Consider the following 27,759-nt stretch of genomic DNA (forward strand, 5'->3'; position numbering starts at 1 on the left):
ACGTACCGGTAATCATCGGCTCCAGAGGCTGAGGCAGGAAGATGGTGTGTTCAATGCTGGACTCAGTAATTTAACAAGGCCCTGAACAACTTAGTGAGAACCTCTCTCAAAATAAAATATAAAAAGGGCTGGGGATGTGACTCAGTGGTTAAGATCCTATTATGGTTTAGATGTGATGTTCCCCAAAGGCTCTGTGTGAGACAATGCAAGAAGGTTTGGAGGAAAAACGGTTGGGTCATAGCCTTGGCCTAATCAGTGAATTAATCCCTGGTGGGATTAACTGAGTGGTAACTGGAGACAGGTGGGGTGTGGCTAGAGGAAATGGTTCATTGGAGGGCATAGCTATAGGGTATATATATTTGTATCTAGTGAGTAGAGACTCTCTCTCTGGGCTTTCTGATCACCATGTGAATTGCTTTCCCTGACATACTCTTCTGTCATGATGTTCTGCCTTTAACCCTGAGGAATGGAACTGGCCTTCTATAGACTAAGACCTCTAAAACTATTAGCCCTCCAAATAATCCTCCTTTATAGTTGTTCTGATCAGGTCCTTTAGTCACAGCAGTAAAAAAGTTGACTAAAACAGGGTCCCTGGGTTCAATTCTCCGACACTAAAAAAAAAAAAAAAAATCCACATCTCTAATATAATGTGATTAGGGACCACTTTTTGTTTTATAAAATTTGGCCTCATCATTTCTTAGATTCACTCAGTACTTAATAATTAACTTAAAGTCTTAAATGACTTTCTTGTCTGGTTTTATTCTTTTATTCTTTTATAAATGATACCCCTGATTTGGAGACTAAGTTCTTCAAGACTTTATTTTAATTCTTTTTCTTTCTAAATCACTTTGATTGTTAAAACTCAAAAAACATGCTGGAGTTCTCTTTGCTTTGTGACTCACCAAAAGAGTGATGATGACTTTGGGTTAACATGTGAATCAGTGCAAGCTTTTGAACAAAAGAGGAAAATTAGAAAAAGAAAATGTCCCACAAAAATTGCCAGAAAGCAGTGAACTTAACAAAAACCTTTACCAAGGTGACATAACTATTTATAATACTATACTGTCTATGAACTTGAAGTCACTATTGAAAGGTGTTTGTCAATATTTTCTCTATCATTAGTCATTTTTTCCATACTGTAGAATAAGAATTCAAATATTGGTTACCTAACCATCTTCTGTGAAGTCAGAACACATTTTGCACCAACAAATATATGCTTTATATTTACTGGGGACATATCTAATTAATGTGATCCATAAAACATTTCTGAATGACTTCCATATTTTGTGGCAATTCATGTGTAAGTACTTTCATGATTTAATTATGTTCTCAAATGTAGCGTTCTAATCCCTAAAGCAGGTGATGATTTCCAAGTGGCTCTACTCATCAGTGGTAAACACATAAACACATTTATGTATTTGACCTAAAAAGAAACATTTTTCACAATATTTCTCTCAAAAAATGAATCATTTGTTTTTAAGTAATAATTTAGATATGTCAATCTGATATGCTTCCTAGAATCTGGATTTCATCTATACACATATATTAATTTGACCAAATTACTTAACAGAGATAATAAATGACCTTATCTAGTGCCCCATGGGTCTCAATTCTTAAGTACCCTAAGTAAGTATCCTGATGGTAAGAGCCTAATTCAGCAAAATTAGCATAGCTAAATGTAACAGAGTTTGGCTACAAAGTCTTATATTTGGTTTCAGTTATCTTTACAAAAACAGGGAAGAAGTATATGAGTTTTGAACACTTCAGCCTGTTCTTAAGCTTATGTCTCCCATCCTTCCCTCCTGATATCAATTCCACTCTCATTTCCTTTTACTGCTTTTCAACCTACAGCAAGAATGGGAAGCTAAAATAAAGGTGGTCTTGCAAATATAATATTTCTCTAAAGAGAAGGCTTGCACACACACATACACACACAGAGAGAATATTCAAGTAATTATTATTATAGAATAAACATGAACAAGGTCAAAGGGAAGGCAAAGATAGAGGTTGGACCTGAGGTCCACTCTATGAAACAGACATTTGGAACACATTTGTTTCCAATGAACCATCAGTTATTTGGATCTTCATAAATGTTGCTATGGCATATGCGCTAATGCAGTTTGGCCTCTATGTATTCTGGATGAAAGTTACTTGTGGGATTCCAGCCTCCTTTTTCAAGTGTACATTATGGGGAAGTTTAAAGATAATTGTTTGGAAAGTGTTCTATTGCGATAAAACAACCATATGCTGAAGACAGAAGATAACCAAGATGACAGTGTTTGTCATCCATGGTATTTGACAGATTTGTTATTTATACCAAGTGATAAAACTCACAAAGCAACAGAAAAAGAAAATTAGCCAACTTATGCATTAAAGCCCCACCAATACAGGGTAACCTATTTTGTTCAACCTGGATGTTGTTTTCTTACATGAACATTGTCTTTTTCTACAGATATTTATTAAATCTTCAGATAGAAACTATACTATTTTCCCTTTTCAGTTTTTTCCTGATTTTGATTGCTTGATTAGACCTTATTAGACCCAACATATTATTTTGTAAAAAAAGATTAGTTTCATTGCTCAGTACCTCTTTTGTCAGTTTATTTTAAAACCTAATCTAAATTACAGGATTTATGTTTCATGAATTGTTCTTGGGCAAGTTTGAATAACTTCAATTACTTATCAAATCTTATCTAATAAAATCAGATCTTTAACCAAGGTCAAGTTCAGGTTTGCCATAGACACTTTAGTGTGAGCCAAGGAAAGGAATCCAGCTCTTCTATAGAGGCATATTGACTTTTCTCTTCTTTTAAAATTATATATATTTTCCTTCATTTTAAATTTTTTGGGGGGAAGGATAAGTGAAAGTTATGAAATCTGAAAAGTATTTGAACTAAAATAATAAAATTCACCTTCAAAAATCACTTCCAAATCCAGTAATAATAAGTAACAACTTAACAATTCCATGTGTTTCCTTCTAATCCTTCTATGTAGGTGCATGGGTACATGTAAACTTACACCCACCCCAAAAAATTAGAATCATAGTCTTTGTCTTAATTATATCATGAATATCTTCCATGTTCTTAAATACTCTTTTCAAACACATGATAGAATTTTTTTGGAGCACAAATAAAAAATTTTATTTGCAATAATATGTAGGAACATTTGTCCTTAGGTGATGGTAAGTAATAACCACATTATTTGCAATGATCTTTAAAATACAATAGGAGTCAAACAGTGACATGCATTTTTTACTTTAGAGCATAAATTTCTTTTGCTAAGAAGTACTGTATCAATTTGGAAGAAGTAGATAAACATGAGAACTGGAGGTGGGCATTGGGAAAGGAACTTGATCTTGATTACAACTTGTGAAATTACATATGTTATATAAGTAACAGTTGTTAATCTGTAGAAGTAAGTTTCTAACTGTTCTGCTCACACAACAGAATAAAGACAGTAATTGTAAAAGGAGAGGTAATAGGAGTAAAAATGTCAAACCTAATACATTTTTTAATGCATGAAAGTGAAATCAATGAGAAATTAGGGTTTTTAATAAATTTTGTTTTCAAAAGATTTTTGACCAGTCTTTGAACTTATGGTCTCACTTTATTTCAAAAGCTCCCTGCTATAAGATTTAAAGCCTAGACTGTCCCATAAAAGATCATACAACATACAGCCATACTATTGTGAAGAAATAAGCAAAGTAGAAACCATTTAGGAGATGAAATGAGGTCCAAGTGAATATATTTTGTCATTTATAGGAGAATTAAATTTTATATTCTATATTCTTTTTTCAATGATAATGATGTTGAAGTCTAGTGCACCTTCTTTAAAAAATTTAAATTAGAGACTGTTGTCTGTTATCCTCACAATTGGCAGTTCTCTTTCATAGTAGACTCCCTCTTGCATTTTCATCAAATTTCAACCATCTTTGGAAAATTGTGCTTAGTAATATGCAGAGCAAATCAAGGCACCTTCTAATAAATGTAATAAAGAGTGAACACATCAATAATACTTAACATTTATAAATAGTATATAAAATGACAAATGATTTGTAATACACTGATGAGTAATAGGGTCAGAGATGCCTATCACTAGTTCTGTAAATGACCTAAAGTTGACTTCTGGATATAGGAATACCTTTTTTGTGTCTTTAAAGTTGCTATTGAGAGTAATGTTTATAGATGTTATTCATTATGACCATCTCCCCATATCAGGGACATCTCAGTACCATCTTTGAATCCTATGCCTGTACCCTTTGCTGAATAGTGTTTTGTCAAAAAAAAAAAAAACTGACAAAATCCACCACACAGATTCATGAAAGGGGCAATAAGTATACTTAGTTGGCAGGACCTTGGGCAAATTGTTTAACCTCTTTAAAATTTTATTTTCTTGTCTGTAAAGTGGGGATAATAATATTATCTACATCGAATGGGAAATTGTCAGAGCTGTACATCTAGAGAGATGATGCACATTTAAGTATTTGACACAGGCCTTGTCATAAGACAAATATGGTTATTATTATCATTCCTTGTTTTATACTAAATTTGAGCAAAGCTCTACTTTACCAAGATAAGAAACAGAACAACAATCACCAAATCTTTTAAGGACAGTATTTAGTGGCAAGTTTTCTTACCAACATGATGGAGGATATAAGCAATTCTAAAATTGAATCTTTGTTATTTACTGTCTAACTTAGGACAAAAATCACATCAAATTTATCTGGAAGAATTAAATCTATTAAGTGCCAATTAAGATATACAAACACAACCTGCTCTAAAATATGAAAAGAATGTGTAGAATTTGTGAATATCTTCTCTGTGACTTTTATTGGTTACCTACAAATGTCTGTCATCTTTCCCCCCCCATTTTTCTGGGGAAGAGAAAGTGTCAAAAGAAGAGACTCTTTTAAAAGCAGAATCAAAATAAGGGATAATAGGTCAACATTCATTATTTATTCAATCATTAGGTACCCCTTGTGTGCCAGGCACTATATCCCACATTTATATGAATACTATAAGACATAAATCCTTCATTAAGTAATGCAAAAGAAAATAAAGCATAGGATTATAAAATACTTATTCAAATAAACTAATGAATGAGTTAATCAAGAAGGATGTAAAATAATTATAATAGAATTATTAAATGCCTCTTATTGCATGCCTGGTAGTCAACAAAAGTGTCAAAGCAGCAATTTTAAATAATTTAAAAATAAATGCAAATTTAATTTGAATTAAAATGTGTAAATGTACTTTTATTCATTATATTTTAGAATAACAATTAAAATTCTTCATTAAGGATCCATCATTTACAAACTTCTGTTTTTATATTTACTCAGATAACACTTATTGTGTATGAGTTTCTGTTTCAATTTCTTTTAAGATAGTTGCAAGGCAATCAAATGGTAAGTTCATCCAGTTTACCCCAATTCTTTATAATAGTCTTGCCCATAGCAAAATAGGGATTTAAACAAAACAATATTAGTTTTTAAAGAGTAATTACTAGTATTTACAAAGCATTCTACTTGGTTTTCATAGGACAATATATCTTTTAAAATACTCATTCATCATTGGCCTTTATCATATTTAATCAAATTATATAACCACAAAAAAGTGACATACACAGGTTTGAGAATAAACATTCTTGCCCTTGGTAACTGTGAAATTCTGCTATCCAGCTATACCTTAGGACAATCTACTAGGTACACCTACTCAATGTACATGAATAGCACAAAATTTGTCATTGATATTGGTTAGGCATGACCTATTGTCAAGTTGTACTGAGAACTCACAACTATCAGGCCATTGGTGTTAGCCTATCTTGATGAACTCACAGTCTAGAGAGGAAGGCTGATAAGTAAACTAGTAATTATTCTGTTACAATGCAAGTGCTATAACAGAGAAATGTGTTAGTGCCTGGGACTGTGAAGGAGACTTCAAATAACTGAATGGAGGCATGAAGAATGGAACCAATTGGAAAGAACATTTACCACAACTTTGTAAATTTAATAGGATTTTCAATTTTCTTTCATAAATGAATATGGAAAAATCTATTATAAAAAACAAATGCATGGAGATATGTAAGAAGAGGAAGGAATCATGAAGTTTGTCTCCCTGGAGTCTCTAAGATACTAGACAGCCTGCTACTATTTTGTATGAGTAGCTGGAAAGGAAAATTATGGAAAGACAGAGAAATGGAAAGGTTCATTCCATCTCAGTGTGTGTGTTTTTGGGGTGTGGGGCGGGTAGGGCATGTAGTTGATGGGTAAGGGCCTCGGGATTCTGTTGACTGGAGCAATAATCCAAGGTTGTTAACATAACCTAGAGAGCTTGATTCACCTATGAGGTGCAAAGTTTTCTCTCTGTGGTCACATTATGCTATAGGAAATGTAGAAATTTATGAGACTAAATTGGTGGGACTTATGGATTCTGAACTTCTTCATTCTGGGAAAAATTTCTAACTCAGTTACTGAAAGGTGTGGATACTCAGTGAGACAAGGCCCAGGGAGGAGAAGAATCTGGCATGTGACGCAAAAAGAGGCATTTTTACTGCCCTACTTTGGGTCAGATACACAGGGTAATTTGTGAAAAGTAGTGCATTCCCTAAAGAAGTAGGACACCTGGTAACCCTCATTTTAGTGGAGAGGCCAGATCTAAATGCAGCCAAATTAGCAAGTAATTTCTTCTTTCCTAAAATTGTACAAAGCCCACTCAGAGCCAACGTGGACCCTCACTGCCCAGGAATTTGTATTAAGTTTAGTCAGTGAAATCCCAGTGAGTATGGCAAGGAAATAATTCAGGCACTCTTCACTTGCCTTAGTTACTTTATTTTGCTTTAGGATGACAAAGTGTGCTTCAAGTGCAGCTGGCAGAACCCACTGGTGCTGAATAATTAGTGATGATTTTAGTCAAACCTTGACAACTATCCAAGCATCTATGCGGTAGCCCTTGGTTAAAAAAAATGTGGGATGACACAGATTTGTTTTCTTTTTTCTTTCCTTGTGGAAAGTTCCTTGTGAAGACTAAAAGAGTTTCATGGAGAAATTAAATAAACCATGCATCCAAACATTATTGCCTACATTAATACCCTTTATACCAGTTCTTAGGGTCAAAAGTGATTTTTATTTTATTCTTTTTTCAAGGCTGTTGTGGGAATAGACTTTGAAGGAAAGGCCTGGAATCCTTTGCATATATTTGAGTCTAACTTCTGCAATGTATCAGGATGGCTGCATCCTCAAGCCTCAGCCTTGTAATAGGGGAAATTGAGTACAGACATACCCATCTAACCTCTTGGCATTGCCATTGATGTGGAACAACAAAGAGTGCTTTAAGAACCACAAAACACTAATCGTGTTGAAAATATTAAATAAAAGTTTGCATGACACTTATTCTTGATATTATAAGGCAATTACAGTGTCACAAAATCATGTGTGGCATCAAGTTATATAAACTGGATTTAAAATATTTTATCAGTTTTCAAATCTCAAACTCAAACTCTTGAGTGGCCCCTATTGACAAAATATTCGAATGAATTCTCATGTTCTTATATAGTGAATGTGTGTTTATGTTAAATTTAGCCTGAGAAATTTAATAGATTTATTTTTAAAAAGAGTTTAAGTTATATATGTTAGCTAAACATTTTTAATGAAACAGAAACTAACTAGGTCTAGAACAGTGCTCCATATATCAGCAGCATCAACATCACTTGGGAACTTAGAAATTCATTAGGCTTACCTCAAAACTAAATCAGAAACTCTGGAGGAAAAGGTCCAACAATTCATGTTTTAACAAGCTCTCCCAATGGGTGAACCGCTGATATTGGAGTAAATTAACAAAACAGATTTTAAGTATTTGCATTTATTTATTTATTCATTTTCAATTTTTTAAAAGTATTTGCATTTATTGATGTTTTCTTTCAAAAAAACATTTTAAAAAAATGGATAGGGACTTTCATCATACCACACTATCTTCACCTTTGCTATAATTGACCTGACATCTCATCACCTTTGCCATTTTCTATTGGATAAGAATTAAGTTCCAAGTACTGTTCCCAGTCAAGAGTAGGAAATTACACAGGTTCATGGGTCATGCAGAGTCAACTCAGAATTCTACCTATCATACCATAATGGAAGGCATGGCAATTATCATAGGAAATGTATGAACCATCCATTTTGGAAATGAGATGTTTGGATTATTTGATTGGCCAGAGAGAGCATCAAACCTGCTAGGCCAACTTGCCAGCACCTTTAAATCTAATAATAGTCATAGTCAAAGTGTTATTGGTCCTTATTTTCTATTACATGGGGGACTCTGCCACTTAACTTGACTGCATGTCTGGCTGCTCCTGTTGTGAGATGATTGCAACTGCCTCCACATGAACACTTCTCATGAGGCATATGCCACAGGGTCCCACAACACAGGGTGGGACTTCCCTTGGTTACAATGCCTATTTTGTGATTACTTATAAATGAACATTTAAGGCTTAGCAATATTTACCCTCAGAGTTGCTTTTATAGAGCAGACTACTTGGTAGAGAAGTGATAAGAGGAGACCAACGCTACTCCTACCTCTAATCCCAAGGGAATAGGATGATTTACCAAAATATTGAAAAATGAAATTGGCATAGGTCAGTTTACATAAGAAATGAAGTACTTACCTTATACATTGTTACATACTCGGGGCTGCCAAGAAATACTAGGTTAACAGTTAAATCACATGCTTGCATGGCAATCAGCAAGACTGCAAAATAGAATGATAAGGATGTGGGAGAAAATGTACACTGGGAGAAACTTTTAAGTTTGAAAGTCAGCCTCTTTACTCAGAATTCTAAATATACTACTGACGGAGTCCAACTATAAACCTAAACGCCTGACTTCATAGAGTTGATGAATCTTTCAGTTGCTTCAGTTTCTTGGGGAATAGAGCTCAAGTTCCCTGAAATATATGAGGCTTTTTAAGAGGATAATTGACTAGAACACTCAACCAATTTCATTTAATTCAATCTGTGATAATGATCCTGGAATCATATGTTATACATGAAAGTTTAATAAGGATGTTTTAGTATTGGATGCCATGTTGAAAATACAGCATATAAAATCTTTTAAAAGCTGAGCATGGTGGTGGTGCACACCTATAATCCCAGAGGCTCAGGAGGCTGAGGCAGGAGGATCATGAGTTCTAAGCCAGCCTCGGCAAAAGTGAGGCACTAAGAAATTCAGTCAGACCCTGTCTCTAAAGAAAATGCAAAATAGGGCTGGGGATGTGGTTTAGTGGTCGAGTGCCCCTGAGTTCAATCCCCAGTACCCCTAAAAAATAAAATTCTAAAAAATCCTTTAAAAACTATCCAATGAAGATATTCCTTTTAAAACAAGGTGTCCTTTGCTAAATGTATACATTGCAAGGAAGTCTGTTAGGAAAATCTCTTGTGTGGCAGACCCTGCAGTCTTAAAATTCCCTAGTTTGATTATAAATGAAAACAAACAAATCAACAGAAAAATAAATGTTGGCAGTCTTTTGAGTCATTTCTGTCTTGAATTCATCAAAGTTGAAGATACTGGTATCTGAGTTTATGGTGTTCTATAACTTTCTTAGGCTTTCTGTTGTTTTTTTTTTTTTCTTCTGTGTCTTATGGTTGTTAATTAACTGATTCAGCGTTCCTTCTATCTCTAAATTTCTTTAAAATATCAAGTATGTCTTGTGACCACCGTCAGTTGCAAACACAGCATCAATTAACTTACCAAAACAGAACCTTTGGTGATTAATCCATAATGACAGGGCTGTTCCCCCGACTGATTAAATTCATTATCAAGCAGCCAGAGGTAGAGCACTCTCCATGGAAGATTTATTGCTCTGGAATTACCTTTCTCTCTTACACTGATGAAACTAGGTCTGGTAAATAAGAAAGATGAAAATGTAAGGGGGTAATGATGAGCTTTTTTGAAAATGGCTAGTTTATATTTTTGTTGGTTCAACTCTTAAGGAAAAAAACCTCCTTAAATGTATATCATCTCTGATCCTTCACAAAGCAATTGATAGGATTGATTATCACTGCGTGGAATGATCGGTTTCTACACGGATTCTGTATGTGAGTCAGGCCAGGAAGGAGAAGATTATTGTCTTTATTCTCTCTACTACTACCTTCGTTCACCTTAAATGCTGGATTTAGATTATAACGTTTTAAAAAGTTTATTTACCCAGTTCTTCCTTCTACAAGCCTATTCCTAGCCAGATTAGTCTCCCTTGTGCAAAATTTACAGTCTAAAATTTAAAAAATTATATACACACACACACACACAGACACACACATGCGCAAGCACACACCTCAACATAGCTTTAGGCCTTTTCCATATCCAAATTCTATTCATTTGTTCCATCCTTTCTTTAAAGTTTACCTATTCACCTGAGCTGGAAGTAACTTCTGTCATTGTCTGTGTAACTTTTGGCTTTAATGAGTTCTTTCTATAACTTAGCTTTTTTTTTTTTTCTGGAGGTTTGTTTTGAATCTTTAATAAATTTGTGGATGCCCCCAATGTTACTCTGTGTTTCACATCCATCGGGTCAGGCAATGATTCTGTGTATAAACAGACAAATACCTGTCTCTGGGATTTCTTGGGAAGAGTCCATGAATGTATTAGCTCTATCAAGTTGCCTCCCAATCCATTTGATGGAGATATGTGAAAGAGAATACCTAAACCTACTTTTTTATTTTTTTAGGAGATCTGGAGTACAAACAACGAAGGATAGGGGGATGCAGATACATACTAATGAAATCCCATAACCCATGCCACTGGCCATTGATCCTTACCCTTATGTTTTAACTACATTTGTTTGGGGGTTTTTTTGTGGGTAGGGAAAAAATGTGAATTCTGGGTTCTAGATCTTACTATGCACTTTTGGTTAAGTGACTCAAGTTCTCTGAGCCTTCTTTTCCTTATGCATAAGTTGGATAATTTAACACCTATTCCATTTTTGGGTTGTTAGGGAGGCTAACTAGGGTAATGTGAGTAGAACAATTTGCAAAAAAATACCCTAGCTTGAAATAGATACAGAAGAGACCTGAGTTCCCCCTGCCTCCCAACTGTAAATTAGTCTTGGAGTCCTTTGAGGGGGAGGGAAAGAGAGGGTGATTATAACTTCACTATTAGTTTATTTATGATATTTTTCATATTGACATTGAATCATAGGCTACACATTTTGAACATGGGAGCTATAAGCATGACCATGGTTATCTATTTTTTAATGGCCTTGTTTTAGCTGAGATTAACTCAGGCAGAGGGCCTATGGGTGAAAGGAATTATAAATAATTGATGACAGCTTTGTATATTAGCAAAGGGACAGTATCGTATGTGCTGAGAGAAAAGAGATCTCACGATTGACATTCACCCTTCTATAAGTTCACTCTTAATATGACAACTCAAAATCTAATAATAATAATCCTTAAAGAGACATCCTTCAAGGCAAATAATAATAATAATGATAACAAATGATTTTGCCTTTCTGTACCTCCTTCTTCCCCTTATAGCTGATGACATAGATTCACTTTCCCCCTAAGCTGGATGGATAAGTTTCTTTTTTTTTTTTTTGATGTTATGCAAGTTTATTTTTCTTTTTTTTATTGGTTGTTCAAAACATTACATAACTCATGACATATCATCTTTCATATATTTGATTCAAGTGGGTTATGAACTCCCATTTTTATCCCAAATACAAGTTGCAGAATCACATGGGTTACACATCCACATTTTTCCATAATGCCATATTAGTGACTGTTGTATTCTGCTGCCTTTCCTATCCCCTACTATCCCCCCTCCCCTCCCCTCCCATCTTCCCTGTCTACCCCATCAGCTGATATAAGGAGAGCAACTAAGAACAGAGCAGGGAGGAAGAGCATGAGGAAAAGACTAACATTATACAGAGACGAGTGGTGGGAGGGAATGGGAGAGAGAAGGGAAACTGTATGGAAATGGAAGGAGACCCTCATTGTTACACAAAATTACATATAAGAGATGGTGAGGGGAAAGGGGAAAAAAAAACAAAAAACAAGGGAGAGAATTGGATAAGTTTCAATGGGGACCATAAAACCGATGAGGGTATTTTGTAAGAATTCCTTTTTTTTCCTTTGTATTCCCCTAACACCTCTCTCCATAAACCACTAGAGATTTTCCTTCCATTCACTAGTAGGTGAGGCAATTTGCTATCCCTTCCTATGTTAAGATCAAAGCCAGAGATAATGACTTTCCATTGTTACACGGGGGAATGAAGCAAGAAAATATCATCCTATAAACAATGGCTTATTAACTGCAGGGCAGGAAATATCTTCACCAAGGCTCCTTAGACCTCAAACTTTCCTTGGCAGTGTCTTCCGGGCCTAGAAAGAATGCAGGAAAATGTGGTCATTTCCAGGAGTACTTCAACACTTTCAAAAAACTTGTCTTTCTACCCTAAAGACCCAAAGAGGGAGAGTGGGGAGGAAAGACAGAGGAGACAGCACCCTTGAAGTCAGCCACACACAAAAAATTAATATCTCCTGCCCTCTCTGGGGCAGGCAAGCCCACGGAATATGGAATCCAGCTGGCTTTGATGTTTGTCTAGCAGTATTATCTGTGAAGAAAAATCTTCCACATGACAAACAGTGAGATTCCCCAAAGGGAAGGTAGTTTGTGGCTTCTTAAAATGGAAAGTGTTACGCGCACTTGAGTAGAGCTGATTAATGATTCTGACTTGTGAATTTAGCCAAGGTTAACAGATCCCCGTGGTAGAACATAAACACAAATTATGAGATGTATCATCTGGGTTTTCCCCCTTCCTTTCTCTTGCTTCTCCTTAGGAGTCTGTGACCGTATATAGTCACGGCATCAGCCCACAGACTGTAAGAATCAAGTTTCTGTTTCAATTCATAGATGAAAGTCTGGAGTTGATTGTGATTATTATAAATATTTATTGATTTCTGGTAGCAATCTGTCTAATCCCTCCTGCCATAAGAGGGGCTTATCATAATTTTCTTCTTTTTAAATTATTTGGCCTTGGGGCTGGGGTTGTGGCTCAGTGGTAGAGCACTTGCCTAGCATGTGTGAGGCACTGGGTTCGATTCTCAGCATCACATAGAAACAAATTAATGTCCTTCAATAACTAATAAAAATTAAAGAAAAATAAATTACTTGGCCTTTGTAGCACTGTTTTGGAAAAGGATTTCATTTGCTCTGAAGAAAGTAAACAAATGCTTATAATTTTTTAAAAAATGCATAGGATCTAACATTTCAATTTTGTATGTGAATATGGTCCTGCTTTTGGTTATCGGTGCTTGGTTTGAGACCTACTCAGTACCTGTAAAACAGTCCTGTCTGGCTGCAGGACCCTGGCTGCAGCAACCAAGAAACCAGGGATGTCATAGCCTCAGAATCTGCCTGCCAGAGAAAGTATGTCCTAAAATCATGATTTACTTGGTCTTCTTGAGGACAGTCTTGTATCCTCCCCCAAATATTTAATTTTTAAAATGTTATGTCTTTAATTCCATTTGTTATATTTTCAAAATCAAGTACTATTTCATCCTAATGGCAAGAGCTAGGATTTAATGAGCATTTACTATGTGCAAGTTACTATGCACTGTGCTTTATTTTCATTATCTCATTCAGTCATCATAAAACCCTTCAAAATAGAAGATATTATTATGATGTGTGTTTTAGGAATGAGAAAACTGAGGCTTGGGAGCATTATTGTCAAGCTCTGTCAGACCCTCAAACTCATGTTCACAATCATCAGAAACTTTCCCAGTCTGACCCATGACAGTTAATAGGAATGCCCTGGGCTACCATCTAACATCCTCTCTGTTCCCTTATTTTCTCTTCTCAAATTGCACTCTGTTTCTAAAGCTCATTGTTTATATAAATGCAGTAAATAAAGGAATTTAATCCATATATATATATATATATATATCAGAAATTGGAGAATATTTTTTCTTCAATTGTTTGAAAAGCTGAACCTTGGAAGCTAAATGTAAATCTACACTTGAAATCCAGGCTTCTGTGTGAAGTCCTGAAATGAATGTGATTGGAATCATTGCAGGAACTGGGCAGAGGGCCACCAGTGTCATACTATGAGATCTGTGAACCCTGGGCATGCTTTGCAAAGAATAGACCCCTTGGAGTTATTGTTCCTATAAAGAAAACCTTCCTGAGAGTGACAGGGGAAGCCTCTTAGATCTCCCAAGTCAGAAAATGACTGTAGGTTGTCCTTATAGCTATAGATGTCTAGGGTGTGGCTTCAGATATTGATTAGTGCACTCAGTCATGCTAAATAAAATGCCTTGTACTTAGGGTCATTATTTCAATATCCCCAGTTACTTAACTTCATTGAAGTTCAGTTTCTTTGTTTATGAAATGGAAAAATAGCAATATAATATTACTAGTACTAATAGTATCACTAGATAAGAATACAGTCATGAAAGTGCTTTGTAAATTATTGGAGTTGGTATTAATTTCTTTAGATACCAACCCTAGAATATGGTAGAGACTTTCTTTGCTTCCTTTGTCATATTGAGTTAATGTGGTTTGTAAATCTAACATATTTTATAATTCACTATTTGAATTAAGCACACTTTGAGCAAAAAGACTGCAGTCAGTCTGATAAGAGTAAAATATCTAACGAATACAATTTTCACCTGGAGATTGTGCCCGACTCCAGGGTAGGTTAGGCTGTCAGTTGCACAGGAAACAGCAGTCACTTAGAAGGCAATAGTAATGAAAATGGACCAACACACAAGTTCAAGATGAAGTGAAAGGGAAAGAGAAAAGAGGCCTCTGTGAGCCATTGCCACTCAAGAAGTTTGGGGTTGAGCAGTGCTGGAAGGAAAGTTGGGGCAGGCTCAGGCTCAGAACTTTCCAACATAGATTATGGTTCTAGAAGAAATTCTGAAAGGGTTAACCTTTCTTCCTATCCGATGACTCTGTGATAAATATTGACCCTTCTCCTTCATTTTAGCTGGTCATTCTGTGTTGAATTTGTTGCCCACATTATCCAGAACTTACAAATATGCAGCAATTCAAGGGTCCTGTGTCCCTGTGCCAAGTTTTCCGAGACGAACAGCACCACTTCAGGTCTACGGTTCTCTCTCTACTTCTCTGCATCTTGCGCAATTTTTATTTCATAGATCTTCATCTTTAAGAAAGGGTCACAAAGCTGTCTAGCCAAAGGGTCAATTCTAAATGACTTTGTCTTGTTTCTTTTCTATGCCAGCATTGGTAATGTATGACTCCTTTTCAGGATGTTCAGCTCTTAAAATTGGCTGCCAGGCTTAATTGACCCACAGATGATGCCCTAAATTGACTCCAGCCAATGGCCTAACAATCTAACTGGAAAAACATTTACAAGAGCTGCTAAAGAAAATCCAAATTGACTTGCCAGAATTTTGTTTCCTGCATACTCCATGGTATTAATGCTAACAAGTATTGAAATGGTTGATGGCCACAGACAGAAGGACAGGGACCTCTAAACTGGCTGAGCCCAAAGCCAGTAAGTATTACTTAAACAACTGAGATGTGAATGAAGTACAGTGAGACATTTCCAGTTAACTGGCAGCTGAGAAACAAGATAAAAATCCCTAAAATTAGTATTGCTGAGTCTATCCAGATTTTCTTACAATGGAATTGTTGAAACTCATTCACATTCGGAATTAAGACATTATATATCCATGTCTCTGTTTCATATTTACTGCTTTATGTACTCAGCCAATGGCCATCATGTAGTCATAACAGCCCTTAGCTTTGCAGTTGCAGGAAGAGAAACAACCCAACTTGACAGGTGTGGTGGCACACATTTGTAATCCCAGTGATTCAGGAAGCTGAGGCAGGAGGATCACAAGTCCAAGGCCAGTCTGGGCAACTTAACTAGGCCCTCAGCATCTTAAAATATAAAGGGTTGAGGATGTAGCTTGGTGGTAAAACACACTGGGTTCAATTCCTGGTACCAAAATAAATAAATAAATATAAACCCCAAAGAACAAAAACCACCCTGGTTAGGTGATGAAACATGAAATGATAGAAGAAAAATAATAGAAAATGTTTTTCAATTTTAACAAGAGAAAAAATATACTAATTCTTTCCAATAAAATTAGTAAATCCTAATTCTTCTTAATAAATTTAAATATAGAATATTAAACAGATTACTAAAAGAATTAGGGGTTCTTATGGGACTAAATAAATATGTTTCTTTAAAATACCATGTCAAAATTTATTTATTTTAGTTTTGGTCGGTTATTACACTAAAGAAATAGAAAGAACTTTCTATTTTAGTTTTAGAAAACCAAGTGACTAAGTCTTGATATTCTTCTCAATAAGAAGGGAGCATGTGACTTGGATGTTGAAATTAATTATCTGTAGTTACATTTTCAAAAATGTTTCATAATTAGGTATGGGGATATAGCTCAGTTGGTAGAGAGTTTGCCTTGCATGCACAAGGCCCTGGGTTCAATCCCCAGTACCACACACACACACAAAAAAAAAAAAGTTTCCATAATTGGTTTAATGTTAAATCATTAGTAGTCCTTAGATAAAATGTTAGGGATTTCTCCATAGCTCTAGGGTCTTCAACATTTTTACCAATGACTAAAAGAAGCAACAGGATGAATACTACTTAAGCAGATCTGGAAAACATCAGGAGGAACCTATAGGTATTCATGATAGATTAAAATTGAATAATGTTCTTGATAGACTGAAATACTTGGCCTAAATCAAAGAATTAAGATTTAACAGGGATAATAAAGGCCTGAGTTTAAAGTTTTCAAAAACTACCATGTACTCAGTAAAGGATGTGGGAGACCTGGCATGGTACCAATTCTTGTGAACAAGATATGGAGTTTCCATTGTCTTCAAACTTCATGTGAGCCAGTGGTTTAAAGTGGCTGTGAACAAAGCTAGTGTAACAGTAGACTTCATGTTAACAGAGGCATTATATCCAGATCCCGAGATGTCAGTGTCTCCATACTCTGTACTAGGTAGACCGCAGCTTGAGTATTAGATTCCATTTTGGGTTTGCATGCCTGGATATCCTTGACAGTCTAGAGGTTGTATAGGTGAGATACTGAACAATTATGGCAGAATGGGACACACTGAGAACACATGCACATTTGTCTCATTTGGGAGTGGGTCTTTGGTCTCAAACAGAGGAAGGAAAATTTGCTGCATAGTTTGGTAAAATGTGTTTCTGTTGGAAGAAACAGCTTACAAGTGCAAAAACAAGTTAACTCAGGGAGGGCAATAGGGATACCATGGTTCCATGAATTCAGAGGGCAAAGCGAAGATCCGAGTTAGGTGAGAGGATAATTATGGGAAGTAGAGTATCTGAGAAAGTGTCACTCAGTGTCAGGAAATTCTATGTTGGCTGGAGAATACAGGCAGACGGAGATTCTGAATAATATACTTTAAATTTGATGTCCAGGGAATGAATACAAGCAAAGAATTGGAGGCAGAATGAGAGGAGAGTGGTACCTGAGTCTAGCAGGGTGAGAGCTGGAACTGTTGATCGTAGGTGGTGCTGTTTGTCTGATTAAGCAAGAGTTGGTATGAGCTTTTTGCAATGTGAAAATTTGCCTTTGGGGACCAGCACACAGGCGGGGGCTGGGCCCCCTACTAAGACCTTAGGATTCTACCAGTTGATTTTGTGAAAAATCCCTATAAAATCACTCAGAACTCCTGTAATTCATTTCTATTTTTAACAATCCCACATTCAAACCCTTAAAAATTAGATGTGAAAGGTTAATCTCAGGTGGAATTTTAAGATGCTTAGTTTAATATGTGTAACCTAAAACTGGAAGATGAAGTCTTTTTAAGAGGACTTTGGATTGATTAAACTTGTTAATTACTGGCATTGGATTGCTGCCACATACTCTTTTTTTTTTTAATTTCCTGGTAGCAACAAAATATCCCTTTAATGTGAACTCTGTTTTCATCAACATTTTCAAATTCTATTTGTGAAAAACAACCACAACAATACAGATAAACAACATTATGGAGAGATCATAGCTTTAAACAGAGCAGAAGTAGTAAAGAGAATACTAGAAGTAGAAATTTCTAGACAAAAAAAAAAAAAAAACAAACAAACCCTATATTTTGGTCTGTGTATTCCTCCATGTCATCTAAACGACCTTGAACAAGTTACATAACCCTTGCTAATCCTATTGCTTCATCTATAAGATGAAGATAATCTCATCTGTAAAACAGTGTATTTGTGAGGATAAAATTTGAGAATAAACGGAATTATCATTTCTTTCACATTATAGTAATTTATAAAGCATTTCTGACATACTATCCCATTTTACCATCAAGATAGCCTTGTGAGGCAGCTTTCATTATTGTTGATCTTATGTCTTATTATTTTTTTTTCTGGTAAAGTAACTTCTTTTAAGATAACACAACAAAAATGGGGTTCATTTAATATGTACTCCATAAACATTTGTTTGTGACTACTACATGTCAGGCCTATTTTAGGAAGCACTGGCTATTTTAAAAACAGTAAAAATAAAAGGTAACATTATTGAATGTTTGCCATACATTGCTCTAGAACTTATGTGTATTAGCCTATGTCACAGTGCCCTCTGGGGTACTCTCATTATCCCCATTTAACAAATAAACAATGTGGAGACAAAGAAGGCAATATCCATTACCAGTTTTGTTTTGTTTTGTTTTGATACTGGAGAGTGAATCCAGGGGCACTCAACCACTGAGCCACCGCCCCAGCCCTTTTTTGTATTCTATTTCGAGACAAGGTCTCACTGAGTTGCTTAGGGCCTCTCTAAGTTGCTGAAGTTGGCTTTGAACTTGGGATCCTCCTGCTTCAGCTTCAGAAGCCACTGGTATTATAGGCATGTGCCACTAGGCCCAGTCATTACCAGTTTTTAGAGAGCCTGTATTGAGGAAGAAAGAAGCTGTACTTCTCTGGCTTCGAGATCTTTTTGGATTTAACACATACAACCACTTTCGACTTTCAAGTTCAGTGCAAATGAATGATATGTTTGTGTGTACAAACATAGGCATGAATCACTAGGTAAACAGAAAACCAGATCTTCAAAAGGATGATGGAAGAAACCTTACAAAAGGAGCTGGGTTTCCCCAGTGTAGGAATTCTTGAATGATGCAATTAAGTCTGAGAGCTGAAAAAGATACTATTTGGCCACAAATGTATAGGTGAAAAATGGAGATGGGCTGTTGATCATTTTTCTGTCATGTATAAATGCCAAATATTTGGATAATTGTAAACATATAAATCATTAAATTTCTTTTTTGATGGATTGCTTGTATGCTTCAATTCATAAGGCAGGTCCTTGAAGCAAGTCCATGTTAAATTAAGTATAAAAATATAATGTATCAATATAGCTGATTGAGAGAGGTGGAAAGCACTGTTCTGCTTTCCACTTGTTGTTTAGTCCCATGTAAAATGGAGGTATAATACTTCCTCTGCCTACCCTATAGTTTCTGAGGTTCAAATAAGGTAAAACATCTAAATATACTCTCGAAATGATAAAGTACCATAAATAACTCATGGAGAATATGACCAGTGTAGACTCACCCCAGTGGAGTGTCAAGGTTAAAAGAATATATGCAGCTCAGTGCAATAGCATCATACAAAAAGTCAGTCCTTTACTTGATTTCTTGATTAAAGAGTCATGTGTGCCAGCAATACATCTTAAAATCCCTCCTTTCTTTCTGCACCTGTTATCTGCACAAACCCTGAAGCTGTTTCTTTTCAGTTCTCAATATAAATAAATAAATAAAAATACAAAGGGAAAAAATAATTACATCCTTTTCCCATTCTTATCCTAATCTCTTCATTCTTTTCTCTTAATTTTTTACATTAAAAAAAAAAGATTCCAAAAATGGCTTGGCACGAGGGCCTGCCTGGAAGGTGGGTCTTTCTTTAATGGGTAGAGTAAAAGAAGGGAGTTAAGTATTTTTAAAAAATATTTTTTCCATTGAACATTTGTAAGTGAATGGGCAGAGTGGTAAGAACAGCTGGTACATTAGTCATCTTCCAAACAAAAGGAATCTATGTTTACCTGAGAGTGGAAAAATTAAATTGAAAATATTGGTGGACATGTGAACAGGACATCATAATTGTTTAGGAAGACAGCCTCTCCCACAATAAAAGCTACTGTATTTTTATAAGATTGGGATATATATATATTTTTTTAAATAGAAAAGCTCTACTTTTCTTTTTCTACTCTACTTTCTATTTTCTCCAGCTAATTCTATTTACATTTTTAATGAGTCACTAAAGTATATTACCCTAAAAACACCCCAAACTGTTATTGATTGGAAAATTCCCATGAGATTAAAATTTGATGTTTGAGGCCAGATGGCTTAAGAGTTATGTTTTCTAAATTGTTTTGTTTCTTCATGTTTACAACACTTAATTCTTGTACTTGTCATTGAGAAAAATGATAATATCAACTCTCTATGTTTTTATTAAGATATTTTTTAAAAACCTGAAATTATATTGTAAACAATGAAAACCTACAACATTACCTGTCAGATTTTAAAAATTAGATGAAATTTGAAAAATAAAAGTCTGAAATGTATCCTAATAATAACAAACTAAATTATCAGTGGCACAGTTTTGCTATATTTCTGGGAGGGAAATGAAAGCTTTTCTTATAAAAACTGTGTTATTGGTGCAGAACAATTTTTAAAACCACCTATACTGTGCTTACTTGCCTTTCTCTCCCTAAATTTACAAGTATACCTGTAATTGCTACAAAAAGTAATAATAAATCTCCCTGGGAAAATTTCTTGCCCTACTGAACAGTCAAATAATCTGACTGTCCAGAATCAACCAACCTTAAATATTACAACTCATAGCTCAAACACAAAACTATATTTCCTGCACCAGGCACAGTCCTAATAACAACCGGTTATAAATAATCTAAGCTGATGCACCTGCCACAGAGGTGCTCCTCTAAAGAAAGTCTCTTGATGTGACGGGCTTATTTCCATGCATATTTTAAGAAATGTATTGTCCATGGTATAAGTAAATAACTTCTGAACAACTGACAAGACTGTAAGACATGTTTTTTTTTTTTTTTGAGTTATTTCTTCAGGGTGGTTTGGAATTTAATGGTAGTAGCTTTTGTTTTTTAACCATTGACCATATGCCAGTTATTCTTTATGGCTCATCTCTAATCCTCACAAGGACTCCTCAAGCAAACAGGGGGCTGTTGTACAGCTTGCTTGCATTTAAAGTACATAGTTTATTAGCAACACAAAATAAGTGTTTACATTAAAAATGTCAACTGCTCTAATCATCCTCATTGTCATTATAGTCTAAAAGATGAGCAGAAGAGGGAAAGGAAGCGGTTTTTATTGTGGGTTATTTCTTGTCCTTTTGGCAACAAGCCCCAATTTTAAATACAAAATGGAAAGCATGTTGCATCTATGACTTCTCTCCTAGCTGAGCATACAGAAGATTCCTGATCCTGGTGTCCTGAATGAAAGCAACACCTTCTGAGAGTGGCAGTGGGGTGATGATTCGGGAGGTTTGTTGGGGACTGTTGTTCTAGTGACTGGGAGGAGAGCAGAATAATTTAGTAAGTGGGGCCATGGTGGTAGACAAACTTCATTACATGAGTTATCAAAGAACAAAACTTTTTCTTGAGTTCTCAGTTACTCCAAATGTCTCTTAAGAAATCTACATAAGTAATTCTTCAGTTTATATTTATTGGAGCCTGGAATTTAACTTCTACAAAAAGCCAAGTAGATTATGCAGTGTTTTAATACATTACTGAATGTTTGAAGAATGCAATTATAAAGTAAATCAAGGGAAGATTGGACTTCATTGGTTTCATAGCTTTATCAAGAATTGTTCACAGTTTTGGACAACGCCATCATCCAATGGCAGCGCCAGTTGTGGCTTTTGAGTCACAAAGTAACACACCTGAGTTGATCTACAATGATGGCTGTCACAGGAAGAGATATAATTTTGATAACATAGTATACTGTTCATACTTCAATGTTTTAGTCAGCCTTTTTGCTGCTGTGACAAAAAGACCTGACAAGAACAATTTTAGAAGTGGAAAAGTTTATACAGGTCTCACGGTTTCAGAGGTCCCATTCCAGTCCATGGAAGGCCAAATCTATGGATTTGTGGCAGAACAGCATGGCAGAGGAGTGTGGTAGAAGAAAGTGGCTTAGGACATAGCTGCTAGGAAGCAGAGAGAGAGACTAAACTCAGCTCACACAACTATAACTCAAAGGCATGCCCCCAATGACCCACCTCCTCCAACCACAACCCACCTGCCTACAGTTACCACCCAGTTAATCCTGACAGAGGATTAAGGCACTGATTAGGCTGAAGCTCTCATAATCCAATTATTTCACCTCTAAACTTTCTTGCATAGTCTCATACACGAACTTTTAGGGGAAACTTAATATTTAAACTATAGCATTAAGTTATGTAGCATCTTAAAACACATTTACCATCTTGCATATTACAAACTAATTGGCAACATGATGTTAAATTTGCTCTTCCTCTCTTTACTTTGACAGTAATTTGTCTTTGATTTACTATTACAACTTTATGATTTACCTCTTTACCTTTTCATTCACAAATAAATCTATCTGGTCTGTCATCAATTAACCTAACACTAGGTTTTGATTTTGTTTTGGGGGGATCCACTTAAATATGTCTACTTTCTCATTTTTTTAGTACCTCTTAGAATGGCTACCAATCTTTTATATCCGAGGCTATTTATTAAAAGAGTATATAACATCTAACTCTCTAGTGTAATTATTATTGAAAAATTACAAACATAAATATACAATATTTTCTTATAATTTTTTAAATTTAATTTCTCATATGACAATCTGCACATAGTATATTTGTCTTTAATTAGGGGTGTAGGCAAGTTTAAGTACCTAAGAATTTCAGGATAATGAAGAAGTATGTTATAAAGTGTTTTAAAATATTTGTTTTAAAGGTGTCTAATAACCACTATTCTAAGCAAAACTATAGAATGGCTGTGAATTCAGAAACAACCCCTTAAGCATTAATTATATATATGTATATGTACATATACTCACACACACACACACACACACACATATATATCTAAGTACCTAAGAATTTATATATTTATATTTAAATATATATGCATATATTTATATTTAAATATATATGCATATATTAACATTATATATATATATATATAAAACAGTTTCCATAAGGTAATAACATCTGACTAGTATAAAACATGATAAAAAAGATTATCCAATCAGACTCTAGTTGATTGGAGGAGAAAAATAATCTTGCTTTGGGATCTCTAAGAATTAGTAGTGGGGAATTTAAAGGACTTGCCATTCCTTCAGATTGTTACAAATAGAGCCATGGAAATATTGTTTGCTCCTGCTGTCATTTGCGTATTTACAGATTGTGTGCTCTGGACAGGCACTTGTAAATGGTAAACCAAGAGGTAGAGAGGAGATGATCCTGAAAAGGTGGGTGGAGCCCCAAGGGAAGCACTTAGATCCTGCTGTTCTATAGAGGTGTAACTTAAGTAACAGAGCTATGCAAATTTATAAGCAAGGAAATGATATGCTCAGGAATTATTTTAGAAAGGTAATCATGGTATAATGTAGAGGACGGATTGAAGAGAAGGCCAGGTGATTGGAGCCAATTAAGGATTTATTTAAATTTTAGAGAAAGTGGTAATGGGAGTAGAAAGGTAGACATGGATTTAGAGCATATTTGAAAAAGAGAATTGATTTGCTTTGCTGTCTGAAAGATGTGGGAAGGTGAAGGAAGATGGCAGGAGAAAGACCTAGAAGGAAACATGATTTCAAGGTTCCATCTTGAATAAATGTGCATTCATCAGGATAGAAAATACAGAGTGGTGTGGAGGTCCATGGAACCTGCTAGGTCAATTTGTTGTTTGAGCCATTAAACTTGAAATACCTTTGGGACATCAGAATAGTTATGTTAACTTCTCCCATATTAGTTGAAGGCAGGAAGAGAGATAGTGAAGATAACTTAAAAAGCATAACATAGCATAAAGCACATTACATATATTGCAAAGTCAATCCAAGTCTCCAAATAATTTGCTCTTCTAAGAGAAAAGAACCTGTAAGAAACACAAATTACTAGATGAGTTTTTAACTTCATTTAAAATGTCCTAGTTGAACAAGTTCTGTTTTGCCCCAATCATTGGATTATTCTGTGTCATTTACCTGGGAACAATGTGAAAGCAGACCAGGGCTCATTAGCAATCACAGCCTTCTTCCATTTTCAAGAACCAATTCCAGTGTCTTTCATACAAGTCATCCTTGAAGAGCTGATTTGAGTTATAGTTATTTTAAACTTGAACGAATCAGGTAGAATATTGTTGCTATGGCACACTGATCCAGTATTTAAAAGAAGATAATTTTCAAAGAAAAAGCTTGCAGGTCATGTTGACACATGTCCTGTAATCCCAGCAATTTGGGATGCTGAGGCAGGAAGATGGCAGGTTTCAGACCAATCTGAGCAACACAGTGAGAACTTGTATCAAAATAAAAAAAAAAAGAAAGCTGATGATATAGAGCAATGGCAGAGTACCCTGGATTATTAAATTCCCTAGTACAAAAAAATAAAATGAAATAAAAAAGAAAGAAAAGGAGTTACATGTGTTTCAAAGAATCTTTTCTCAGGTTAACTGAAAATAACATACTTTGGTCTTGTGTTACAAAAACAGAACAAATGAACACATAGCACACTTCCTCCCAATGTATTAATTCCTCCTGTTTTCGTTTAAAATGAAGTATATCTGACCAAATATTATAAAATGCCTTTTTTATTTCTTCATTTCTTACATTTGCAAATAAATACATTTCGCTGCCCTTTCCCTACTAACTCTTTTATCCTGTATCCCAATTCTTATTACCAACCTGCAGTTTTTAGTCTTGCTCTTATTTCTGAATTACTATAATTCTTATTTTTGCTTGAATGCTAGTGTATTTTTAATGGCTATCAGAAAACATGTGAACAATACCACTTTAATACACTATATTCACAATGTCTTCTAAAACTATTATTTTACTGAATTCATTCAATATAACACAAAAAGTAGTTTTATTCATTAACTTGACTCTGTACAGAATGTTTATTATATGCCAGGCTATCACCAGACTGTAGGGATGCAGTAATAAGAGGAGAGATACAGATTATGCCCTCTTCGAGTTCACAATCCATCAGAGGAGACAAGCAATTATGCAACAATTATAATACAGTGTGATGAGTTCCATGATGGAGCAAAGGCAGGGTTGCTTTTCATAGTTTCCAGAAAGGCAGGAGCAGTCCAATCTACCATTATGTATGGCCAGTTAGCACATAGGGTGATCCGTCTTCCATCATGATTTCCAGTGACTCCAGTGACTTGCATTAAGTAAAGAAGTGTCATGCTGCTCTCTCTAGGCTGTGTGGCTCCATGTGCATGAGGGCCCCATATGAGGAGATCTGGATTGCACCTTAGACCATCTTGATGAAGCATAAGATGAGGTTTCTCTATGTCAAACTGCCAAGTACTAACTATGGTTCTGAGATATATTTTTTACTGCATTATTAAGAGTATTTCTTAAAACAAAAACAACAACAAAATGTAAAAGTTCCTTTAGGAACTCTGCAAAAATGTGCTTGACAATTTTAAAGTATTAAAAAAGTGAAGTGTTCATATAGAGACTCATATTTGCCCAATAGAGATTACAAATCAGAGCACTAAGCCTTCTTATACACCCCAGAAGAAAATTTGTAATTTGATGCTTGAAATAACCAGCACATATAAAATGCCTGGACGGTGGATCATAACCATCCAGTTCATTATCTGAACTGCTCGAAAGTACTTAATGCCTAGTGTGCTTAGAGAGTATCTTAACTATTAAGCTCCATTAGTGAACAAGGGTCTCTTGAATTCACTGTTAACATCCTATTGAGATAACTTCTACAGTTGGGAAATCTTCAACTTACTAAGCCCCTTGCTTCCCCTATTTTCCCAGCTCTATCTGATGTCATTGTAGAAAAATGATAGCTTCCTGCAAGTGGATATTCAAAGACTCAGGATAAATGATGCTCTTTTCATTGAATGAGATCCACACAAGATCCACGGGCTCTTTTTACACCTATTTTACTCTGACTCTCCATATGTTGGGCTCATTATTTACCTAGATTCCCTCATTTCACAAGGGGGTACCCTGATAAACTGTCATGCTGTGTGGACCCAAGAGAGGATACTGGACTAATGGCATGAAGGCAGATTTTGCCCAAATATTTGTGAAATTTTTGTAAGAACTAAGGTCTTATGGAGTAATGGACTCAATCTTAAGAGTGTGACGTGAAGTCTTATAGTTAAGAGTGTGATGTTACAGCCGTGTGACCTTGGGCAAGTGACTGAACCTCTGTGTATTTCAGTTTGAGAAAATAGTAAAATGAGAAAAATACTGGTACTTACCCCACAAGGTTGCTGAGAATGAGACATAAATAACGTTAAGTGAAGTGCTTAGAATAGTGTCTGGCACACAGCAAGTTCTCAGGAAATGCTAACTATTCTTATTATTCAGCGAGGTGCAGAATAACCATCTGTCACAGATAGAGAGCTCTTACATAAATATCTGTTAACCTAACCACATGTAAATATATAGGCCATACTTAATTCTATTTTTTTTCAAATACTCCAACTTTCTACCATATGCTTGAGTCAAGACACAATAGGTTTGGAACTTAACTCTACCTCTTGTGAACTGTGTAACCTTTGTTCATTCTTTCTGCCTATACTTACTGAGCATCTAGTGTACTTAGGCAGTGAGTTGGTCATAGTAGGGAGCAAAATGAAAATGCAATTTGTATTCATAGAGCTTTTATCAATGTTTTTATCCTCTTTGAGCTTCATTTGACTTATCTCTGAAATGGAGATAATAACATGACCTTGTAAGGTTCTAGGGAGAATTAAATGAGTTAAACTTTTAAAGATCCTGGCACATGGCAGCGAAAACTAAATAAATGTTGGTTACCTTTCCTTTTCTCCTTAGAGCAGTCTTTCCATAGCCTCTTGCACAAAGTCAATAATGGGTTTGTTTCCGTTGATTTAAGTTCAACTGATTAAAAAGCATGAAGTGAATCTAAGGGGATGCAATTTCTTGATGGGAGGTTGGAACCTGATTTTTAATGAAACCCACCTTAAGACAAAAGCAGCATCAGCAGTATTTTTTTGCTATCTGAAGCACACCCTTAATTTTTTCTCTGTATTCTGACTCACTGGGATCATATTTCTAGTATAGGACTTATGATGTCAGCATGTATTTCAATAAAATCTTTATTTTTCCCATCATGACTACTGCCCCCTTAGAGGTTCTCAATACTGTATGCAGTTTACTACTAGGGTCTGTTGATTTTTTCTTCCTAAATATCTCTCAAACCTCTCCAAATCTGTTATCTTTACTTCTTGACCCTCAACAAGTGAGCAAGACTTTGTGCCTGATCTAACCTGGCACATGGCTGGTTTTCTTCCCTTTCCTCTAGCTGCCTTTGGATCTTCCTCCATCCAGAAGCTGGAATGAGCACATTCCCTCTTTGAATAAAGACTTCCATACTTCACATTGTGCTCAGGGTAAAGACATTTATTCAGGCTGAAAAGGCTCCCTATGTACTAAAAGCACTGCCCAATAAAAATATAATGTGAGCCACATATGTAACTTTAAATTTTCTATCTTAAAAAATTTTTCTATCTTAAAATTTTCTATCTTAAAAAAAAAGC

At 35.3% G+C, this 27,759-nt stretch overlaps 1 protein-coding gene and 1 non-coding gene across 11 annotated transcripts in view; both read left to right on the forward strand.

Moving 5' to 3' along the window:
• The window catches only part of Slc8a1 (solute carrier family 8 member A1), a 360,712-nt gene that overhangs the window by 117,721 nt on the left and 215,232 nt on the right, over window positions 1-27,759 (forward strand). The gene's annotated exons all lie outside the window — the stretch shown is intronic.
• Window positions 16,406-16,479, forward strand: Trnaa-ugc (transfer RNA alanine (anticodon UGC)). Its single transcript has one exon. It is a non-coding gene; the product is annotated as a tRNA-Ala (tRNA).

Source organism: Ictidomys tridecemlineatus, chromosome 12, assembly GCF_052094955.1.
Source record: "Ictidomys tridecemlineatus isolate mIctTri1 chromosome 12, mIctTri1.hap1, whole genome shotgun sequence".
In the NCBI taxonomy this organism is placed as follows: Eukaryota; Metazoa; Chordata; class Mammalia; order Rodentia; family Sciuridae; genus Ictidomys; species Ictidomys tridecemlineatus.